Consider the following 10747-nt stretch of genomic DNA (forward strand, 5'->3'; position numbering starts at 1 on the left):
CGATTAGAAAGGTTGAGAACCACCACCACCGCCGGTCAGGGAGCGGAGGAAGTCAAGCTTGAGAAAGACACTTCGTCCTCTTCCTATACAAGTGATTATACATAACAAAATTTAGCCAAAGAGATACAAGAGATTGTACTCTGCGGCTTGACTCGGTTTCCTTCATCTCATTTATCGCTTTCATTTCACTTGATTGAATATTGCTTTTGTAAAGACAATTTTCTTCTTTATAAAATCCATATATTTAAACCATCACATTTTTTTCCATTGTTTATTTTTTGTTCATGTTGAATGCATTTATACTTTTTGCAAAATTTCATTTCAACACTTAAGCCAACTTGATCAATTGGTAAAAGCATTTTTAACTTAGATTGTTCGAGAGAATAACTAAGCCGCATCAAGTAGAATGCCTAGTATAGTTAGAGATAGACATACTGGTGTTTATTGCATTCTGTGTTAGACGCATGCATCCTAGAGATAGGTTTTGTATGCTGTACGCATTGAGAAGTGTTAAATAAAGTCTAACGTATGAACAAAAGATAAGCAAATCATCCCATCTCATCCACATCACATTTTAGTTTGTGTACACTCATCTTAGACTGACGCATCCACTTACATTCAACTCCATTTTCGCATGATCCATCACTCACCACTCAACTCTTTTGTATCTTCTTGCACAGGCACAACATTTTAGTGTAAATAACACATTTCTCTCATTCATTTAGGAAAACCCCTACAATAGATATAATGCAAGGTCTGCGTTTGTTTAACTGAATCCCTGAGTTTGACTCTGAACCTAAATTAGATTTATACTTAGGTCTGATTTAGGAAAAACTTGAAGGTCATTAATAGGAGTGTTGTGCGCATATCTCTAACGCATCAACGTGTTACAACTACTTAAACGCATCATAGTATCAACGCACCATTTATACTTGGCACTTATTTTTCCTACGTATTTTATACAATACACTCCCTGCTCGAATCACGATAGAAAAAAACACTTTTCACAGATGGTCTAATCCTGATCATTCGTGTAGGGATATGCGAGCGGAGACGTCCTATACAAACAGTTTGTATAAGACCTGACCATGAAGTGTTAACGTCTCGTTATATAACACTGTTCATGACAGAGACTTCACTTCATTAGGATGCCCATAGGTAACATGACCTCAATCCTGAGTGAGTTAGGAACTCTTGCCATTGATGGCGGTCCTTTGATTTGTATGGGTGCGAGTGGCCAGTTCGCCGATTCAAACCTACCATTTTGAGGATTTGTCTAATTTGGGAGCTAGGTACTCAGCTACACAAGATGGAATTCACTCATTCCCCAAGGTAGGTGTAAGTAGATAGATAGCTCCCTTAAGGGCTGATTCTGGGGCTTGAACGATGTGGCGCCACACACCTTCTCTTGGCCCGAGAAATGTTCATACATAGTTGGACTATGTTGTATTGTTCATTAGAGGAATCAGTGGTACTTAAGGAGTGAGATGTAACTACAGGGGCATAATGGTAATTTGGCCCAGCTGTGCTTACGAGCATCTGTGAAGGGTCATCGTACTCATGATTGGTTATATTCGATGGACACAAAAATATTTCTTTGGTAAGAAGAGTTTAGCTGCTGATCTTTAGTGGAATGCCTGACAGTTAATGGATGGTGGATCTCGTGGCTAAGAGTTTAGTCAGCTATTCACGGACTATTGAAGCTTCGAGCCACAGGTCCATTAGGTCCCCTGGGTAGCTTGGATAAAGTCGAGAACCAGTATTTGAGTTGATTTGAAATGTTCAAATTGACAAGAGGAAGTTCGATTATATATGATATAATTGGACTGGTTAATTATATATGATATAATTGGCTAAATGTGTGAGATACATTATTTTGAAGGAAATTAGATATAAATATGATTTATATCAAGTACAGGAGAAATACTATAGTAGATATGTGATATCAAACTATAGGGTAAAAATATAATATGATTATATTTATTAATTAATTAATTGGTTAATTATATGATAATTAAGCCAATTTTCACGTTCGGACGTGGGTTTGTGGGCAACGTCGGTTATTGTAACCGATGAGTTAAAATAAAAATTGTTTTCATTTTTGAATCGTTCAATTGAAAGCCCCGAAGAGAAATTGTCAAAAGAATTTCGGAAGAGCACGTTGAAGAATTCTAAACGATCGCTTAAGAAAATCGAGAGACTATACGATAGCTTTTCTCCACCTAAACGATCATCCACCTCGAGCTAAACGATTGCACACTGTCGCCTACATGATCGGTTAGCTTCTCTAAACGATCGTATAGTGTGCCGATTTAGCTAAACAATCGTATACCTTACCTAAACGATCGTTTAGTAAATCCTATACGATCGTGTAGCTCCTCCTAAACGATAAGAATTTCTACTATGTGATAGCGTTTTCTTCCCTCTCACTTGCTTATCACCTACACGATTTGTGTTTCGTCGTTCCTCTACCAAATTCACCAAAGCCCACCCTTTGGGTTTTTCAGTCCGAGAATACCCGGGGCTCTTTAGTGGTGGTGTTGTCCCTGTTGGATAAAGTAGATAATCAGTGTTTGGGTTAATTTGAAATATTCAAAATGACAAGAGGAAGTTCGATTATATATGATATAAGTGGACTGGTTAATTATATATGATATAATTGGCTAAATATATGAGATATATTATCTTGGAGGAAATTAGATATAAATATGATTTATATCAAGTGGAGGAGAAATTACTATAGTAGATATGTGATATCAAACTATAGGGTAAAAAATATAATATGATTATATTTATTAATTATATGATAATTAACCTAAAATATCTCTCGGACGTGCGTTAGTGGGGAACAGCGTCGGTTATTGTAACTGGTGAATAAAAATGAAATTTGTTTCATTTTGAATGGTTTGAAAAAAGATCGGAAGGTTTGCGTTGGTGTGAAAACATAATCGATCGCTTAAACTCGAGAGCCTATACGATAGTCGCTCAATGCTTAAACGATCGCATACCCACCTAAACAATCGCCTATCTAGCACCTAAACGATCGCACACTAAGTCCTAAACAATCGGTTAGCTTTCTTAAATGATCGTATAGTGTTTCGTGTTTGCTAAATGATCACCTACTGTTTTCTAAATGATCGTTCAATAAAATCTACACGATCGTGTAGTTTCTTCTAAGCGATAAGCATTTTTCTATGCGATAGCTTCATATTCTCTCCCACATGCTTATCGCCTACACGATCGGTTCTTCCTCCTACCTCTACTAAACTCACCAAAGACCACACTTTGGGTTCTCACTCCAAGAATACCTGAGGCTCTTGTCTGGTGGTGTCGTCCCCTCTGCGTTCGTGTGTTTGCGGTTGTTCGTGCTGCTGAAGTCGACGCATCTACTGGGCGTTGGTTGTTCGAGTAAAGGTCTTTCGCTGTGTTGAGTTCCATATTTAGAAGAGCGTCTTCAACTGGTATGAGAACTCTCTCCCTTGTTATTTTTATTATTCAAAGCATGCCATTAATTACTATTTGTTTGCATAACTGTGCGTTTAAATGTATATGGTCTATTTCGGTCACTATGAAATTGGAGCGATCCGAACGCACTCATGTAACTCTTCATTAAGAGATCCTTTACAGACATCATGACCTCATACTTCTTGGTAAGAACGTCAAACAGACTTGCCAAGATGTAAACTCGAGCCTTATCATTGGCCTTTGTCCAACGGTCATTAGCATCATTCAATGTTTGGTACTAGAGGACATTCCTCCGTCAAGACAAACTGCAAATTATCAATAACCAGAATCGTATTCAAGTTAGATTTCCATGTCACATAGTTTTCACCGGTTAATTTCTCATTTTTAAGCAAAGATATGATTATGGAAGACATACTGAAACATATAACAATCAGTTGACCATATTAGTTATATTTGTCATAACCCATTACTTAATAATCCAATCAATTTAGCAAAAACATATGTAATTGTAGAACCTTAATTAAACTATTGATTTTCATTTTTGCAACGATACTTTAGAGGTTTAGAGCAACAGCTACCGAAGGGTGATCAGCTACTCTTTCCCTGAATTGAACCAATCTCAACCAATCACTAACACCAAAATAACTTTTATTCCTATAGTTTAGCTAACGTTGTTTCGATCAATGATTTATTAACTAATTTAATTCATCCTGTAAGTGTGACCCTCCCATTTTTGGATCCCAGAGGTACGCTTCAACAGGCTATCGAAGGGAAAGACAACTATTGAAGATTAACCTAAGAAACCCTATCCATTAATGGAGTTTGCGTTATTCCAACCCCTATGATCAGGCCCACTGAAGGGATGGTCACTCCAGGACGACATGCAGATGGACCATAGGAATCTCAGGGTGCAACCTAATGTAGGAGAACGAAGGATACGTTGACACGCATCCATCTCCCACTTACTATGAATACTTTCTCCATTCACCTTGTTATTGACCCATGCAAATATTTTCTGAAGGGAAGCCGCGCCCAGGGCGACTCAAGTCGAATATGAATCTCACAGTGTGAACTCTTGGGGACGTGAGATTTGAAATTTGATATATCACATATACCAATATCCTCCCACTAAAGTATTCTAATATTTTTAGGATTTAATTATACTTAGTTAAAACCCAACCAATGAATTTATCTAATTCCTTTTAAATATGGTCAATATAACATTTATATTGAATAATTTAATAATACATGATTTCATTTATTAAACTCTTGTAATAAAATCAATCATTTATTACATGCTTATAAAATATTTGCCCAATTCACCTTCCAGGCCGGTTCCCAGGTGGAGGTGTTCCGTTTCTGTCAGCTTAAATACCCCTCCTAATTATAATCTTCCTTAGACAAAGGTCTCTTATGGGCAATTATTTTATAAATTTAATCTTTTAATTACATTCATTTTAATCCTATTAAAACAAATTAAATAGATTAACCTAATTCTAATCCCATTAGAAATTAACATAAGTATAGGTTGATCAATTTTAAACTATTTAAAATTAATTTGGACATATGTTTGCATGAACTCTTGATTATAGATTTAATCTATCTCATTTAAACTAACTCTTATATTTTAATGATTTATTAAAACCTATAAATTTGCATCTAATGACATTAATTAAATACAAAATTTATATTTATCTAGGTAATGTCATGCTTAATTCAAATTTATTTTCATTTGATAAATATAACAATTATATAAATCATACATGAAAAAACAAGCATTTACATACATCATTCCACTATTTATTATAATAATTTTAGTATATAGTATGATGCATGAACATGCTTAGTGTATACATCAGTAATATAACATTTACATTACGATGCATGAGCATGCTAATTTAATCATGCATCCATAAAATATAACATTTATATTTCATATGATGCATGTACTTGTTTATCCTAAGGTGGGTATTTTTGAATCTATATGACGTACAGTATGTAATATGAATCCAAATATTGATTTAAACATCCATCCAATGCATAATTTAATTAATTTAAACAACAAAATTGGACCGATTTTGGCATCCTAATGAAAAATTAATCGATTAAATTAGTATAACTATTATGTTAATTTAATTAATTAATAATAAATTAAAAAATACATAAAATGAACTAGACCAAAACATTGCAGCTAAGATGTCCGGTGCATGCCGCCTACACTCCGTCAAACCTTGGAGTATAGTAATCCTGGGATTTGTTTCAGTTGAGATTGAGAAGGCTTATAAGCCAAGGAACTTGTATTCGTGACTGTGAGTGGTTTATTTTATATTATTTTGATATGAAAAATATATATGTATGATTGTATGCTATGATTTGTGAAATGTGATGACATTATCTATTTTACTTGATTATTATTTTAAAAAAAAAGATTGAATCTTGATTTATGAATTCCTAATTATTTGATATGAGCTAGATTTATGAAAATGTAGTCTGGAACTTGATTTTACATTGTGACTTGTATGGTTTTGTAAGAAAACCTCTTGATAGTGGAATAAATGATGTGGATTGGTTTGTGAAAGTGATTTAAAACTACTAATTCTTGTACCAGAGAGATGATTAGTTTCCCATGCTACTTGACTGTTTTTCAGTAGCACCTTCAGGTAATCAAGGGGCTATCGGGGTCAGACGTGGCCAGAGTATACCAGGAAGTCCAGAGGAACCTGTGGATATAGCACCATCCAAGCTATTAGGGGGCTATCGGGGCTAGATTTGGCCAGAGTATACCAGGAAGTCCAGAGGAACCTGTGGATATAGCACCATCCAAGCTATTAGGGGGCTATCGGGGCTAGATTTGGCCAGAGTATACCAGGAAGTCCAGAGTAACTTGGGCTTTAATGTGTATCTATTTTTAGCCATGAGGTAGCTCTACATGCACGTATGACCCTGTTATTTGGTTTACACGGGGGGGAGGAGGAGGAGGGGGTGGGCATTCCTTGTCCAGAGTAACCTGCCGTTGTAAATGAGTATTTGGGTACAGAGTTGGTGTGAATTTCTTATAATTCTTAAATGCTTTATAATGTGCTTTCTATGAGATATGATCATGCCACTATTTTACTAGCACGAGTTTGAGATGTTATTAAATCTTTTATACTTTTTCAACGATTTACTGAATGATTTGACCAACTTTATTGATGATTTAGAAAGAGAAAACTTATGTTCATATTAAATTACCACTCACTGGGTTTTAACTCATTCTTTTGAATGTTTTATGCTCCCCCAGGTAGCGATAAAGTTCTAGATTCAAGCAGAGTTGTCCGCTGCCACAAGTCGAGGGTCTCTTACTACATTATAGGTCTACATGTTTTGAAGTCCTGTTGTAAATAGTTTGTGTATCAAGAACCATATGTATTTCAGTTTTGGGAACGTGGGACAAAAGTAGATATTTGGTTGTATAGTAATAAAAAGTGTATTTGTAATACATAAACTTTGTCGATGGTTTGTATATAATAGGAGGTGGGCAAGCTATGAAATGTGTTTGGAATGTAGTGAAATGGAATATGTCGAATGGAAATTAAATGTACTAAAATGATCATTGTGTAACTATTTAGGTTCATGTATAGGTTGAATTGGTTAGTTGGATGCTAAATGTCATCAGGGGAGGTGATGCTTAGCATTCACACCTCTTTCTAGATGAGATGGGTAATCTGGGAGGGGAAGTGTGAGATCGACAACCTTATCTAGATCTGAACAAGATCGGTTTGGGTTATGTAGATATAAAATCGAACCCGGATCGGGTTGGTCAGTTTTAAAGAAAATTTGACCCTTGTACACCTCTACTTTTATCAGATTTATCAGTGACATACTTATTTAAAATATTAGTCATATACTTAAAATTCTATCAGTGATACTTCTATATACTTCTACAAGGGTCTATCAGCATAGTGATAGTCACTGATAGAAAGTGATAAAAGTTTATCACTTATGATATCAGTGATATAGTTGTGATAAAAATCTATCACTGATAGATAGTGATAGAAGTCTATCATTAATATACTTCTTTATTCTATCACTTCCATTGTTGATTGATTTTTATTTGTTACTTGATGTCTATTGGTGATAGAAGTTGATAGAGTTAAAATAACAAAAAAAAAAAAAAAATCAGTTATAAACTTCTATATACATCTGTCAGGTTCTATCAGACATAAACAATCATATATAGTATATCAAAGTCTATAAATAAAAAGATGTATCTGTCATATACTTATAATTCTATTAATGATATACTTCTATATACTTTTATCAGGATCTAATCCAACTTAATCGAAATTACTTAACCAAGATGAAATTCAAAATTAAATTTTAATCGACTAAAATTAACTTTTTTAAAAAAAAAATGTGGGGCGTTACAGTATCAGTAATACTTGTATATACTTCTATCATGGTTGAAAAACACCTCAAAATTAAGCGTTTGGATCGAAACAAGCTAACTAGAGAAAAAAAAAAAAAAATAGAAATACTCCTTAAGAAAGTCAAAGTTTGACTTAGGACAAGAAAATGAGTGAAAAAGGTATGGACAAATGCTGTGGCACGCATGGCGCCATGCTTGGCACGTTAACTCAAGGCTGGAAAATTTTGTAGCAGTGTGGCACTGCGGTTACTTCAAGTGAGTGTTTTTTTAAAGCGACACCCACGGTAGTGTTTTTAGCTAGATAATTAGTCATTTGTCATTTTGGAGGGGAGATCGAGAGGATTTCAATTAGCGCTTTTCCAAAGAGGCTGAGAGGCGGCTACTCATAGTTTCAAAGCATGATGTTGGGATTGAATAAAGTTGGTGAAGGAACCTATGAAGGTCTTGAGCGGAAACGTGAAGATTGATCACAATTTCAATTTTACAGAATACCAATTTATAGTAAACAATTATGCAATTCAATTAAAATTTACAACCAATTGAACAAGAAAAGAGAAAAAGATATAGGGTTTCAAGAAACCCTTAACTTTGAAGAACAAATTTCTTCATGAAAATTCCCTTCTCCAGATTGTCACGAACAAAACACTATCAATCTCCAAATGGCCATCACCATGAAAATTTCCTTTGTTTTCTCTAGGATGAGAATTTAAGAAGTTGTGTGAGCTCTTGGAATTTTGAGAGAGGGAGAGATTGTGATTTGAGAGGGAAATGAGATAGGGAAAAAATCAGAGAGAACCCTAATCGTTTTCTTAATTCTTCTGTTAAGAAGATCAAGCAATACCACTCTATCCCTTAACTTCTCTATCACGTATGAAAAAAAGAGAAAAGAGGGGGAAGGAGTTAAATTCAAATTTTAATATTAAATCAATATAATAAAATTTAATATATATTTATATAATAACTAACTTATCATATAATATATATTAAATCATATGTTATATCACATATAACACATAATCTATAGTTTTTATATTGTTTCAAATACAGTATAACCTATAGTTTTTAATTCTCTCATTAATACATGATATTTAATATAAATCCGATTTATATTAAATTAATTATATGAATCCAATTCACATAATTAATATTTGAATCATATTCAAATATTTATTTCCTCACAAATAAACTTTATATATAATAATTATATCACATATAATTAATTCTCTCATTTAATTTGAACAATTCAAATTAATCCAAAATAGATTTTCATAAATCCCTTTTGAGCTACAGAAGGGATCTTATGGACATGTAACTTGAAACTCCAATGGTACATGAATAATTAATTAAACCCCTTTAATTAAATTATTCAACATCCATTAACTGCGGACACTCCACTAAAAACCGACAACTGCACTCTTTGCACTACAAATATATTTTTGTGTCAATTGGATATAACCAATCAATAGTGTGATGACCCTTCACAAATTGCTCGTAAGTATAACTAGGTTACAATTACCGTTTTACCCCTGTAGTTACATCTAACTTCTTAAGTACCACTAATCTATCTAATGAACAATAAGTCATAGTCCAACTATGACCAAACCTCTCTCGGGATAGGAGAGGGTGTGACGTTAAATGTTCAAGCCCTGGAATCAGCCTTTAAGAGGGCAATTTATCTACTTACCCCGACGTTAGGGAATGAGTGAATTCTGTCTTATGTAGCTGTGTTACTAGCTCCCCAATCAGACGAAACCCCAAAATGGAGTCGGCAATCTGGTCACTCTCACCCATAGAAATCAAATGACTGCCTTCATAGGCAGAAGTTCGCAACTCATTCAAGATTCAGGTCAAGTGAAATGTAAGTCTCAATTATGAACGACGTTATATAATGAGACTAGTCATTTCATAATCCAGTCTTATACAAACTTCTTCGTATAGAATACCCCCGCTCACATGTCTCCACATGAATGATCAATATCAGATCATTTGTAGTACTTTACAACAATTGTAACATCTATAATGCGAGCTGTACTTGTAGTGTCACTAGGATAAGGTATCCGACCTTATCCATCTACTACAAACCATTTAGGTTATCACTTAAACATGATCTATTGGTATGTCTCTACATACATGTTTAAGCTACGGTTGATAACCTTGGATGTTAGTTTATTGGTTTGTGGTTTTAATTCTACTAAATGTCAAATAAAATATTTTTACAATATAATTATAAACTACAGGACCCTACGAGATTTAAGCAATCTCAACAGTTGGATCATGAAGAAGGTGTTGATGCGATGTCGACGATGGATAGAGATCAGCGACTAATTCTCTATTCTCTCTTGTATTTCTCCTATAGATTTATATATAAAATGATTATGTTGGTTGTTTTGAATATGATGAGTGGTTAGTTTATTTGCAGTTCTAGGGTTAGATTGATTTTGTGGATTATTCTAAATAATTTAACTAAGTAAATGCATATTCCTTTTTTATTTTTATTTTTTTTTTATCATGTTTGCATTTACTAATGGAATGTTTTATCATCATTTTATTGAATTTAGGTTTTTAATTTTGCATAAGAGAGAGGATTCAAAACTGAAAGTAGCAAGTTAAACTAGCATTGGATTGTTTGTGAGGGTGACAAGAAAATGCTAGAGGTTAAGAACGAAGGGTCTTAATGTTGTGTTTAAATAGTTTGATTGCATGAAAGTAGGGTCCACAATTAGGTCTTAGAAAATGTTGAGCTCGAAAGAGGTAACTTGGAAAAAAGACTTCTAGAGGAAATGGGTAACATCAACAATGCAAGCCGCACTCGTAGTATCACCAGGATAAGGTATCCAACCTTATCCACCTACTACAAACCATTTAGGTTATCAC

This window comes from Benincasa hispida, chromosome 3, assembly GCF_009727055.1.
Source record: "Benincasa hispida cultivar B227 chromosome 3, ASM972705v1, whole genome shotgun sequence".
NCBI classification, from domain to species: domain Eukaryota; kingdom Viridiplantae; phylum Streptophyta; class Magnoliopsida; order Cucurbitales; family Cucurbitaceae; genus Benincasa; species Benincasa hispida.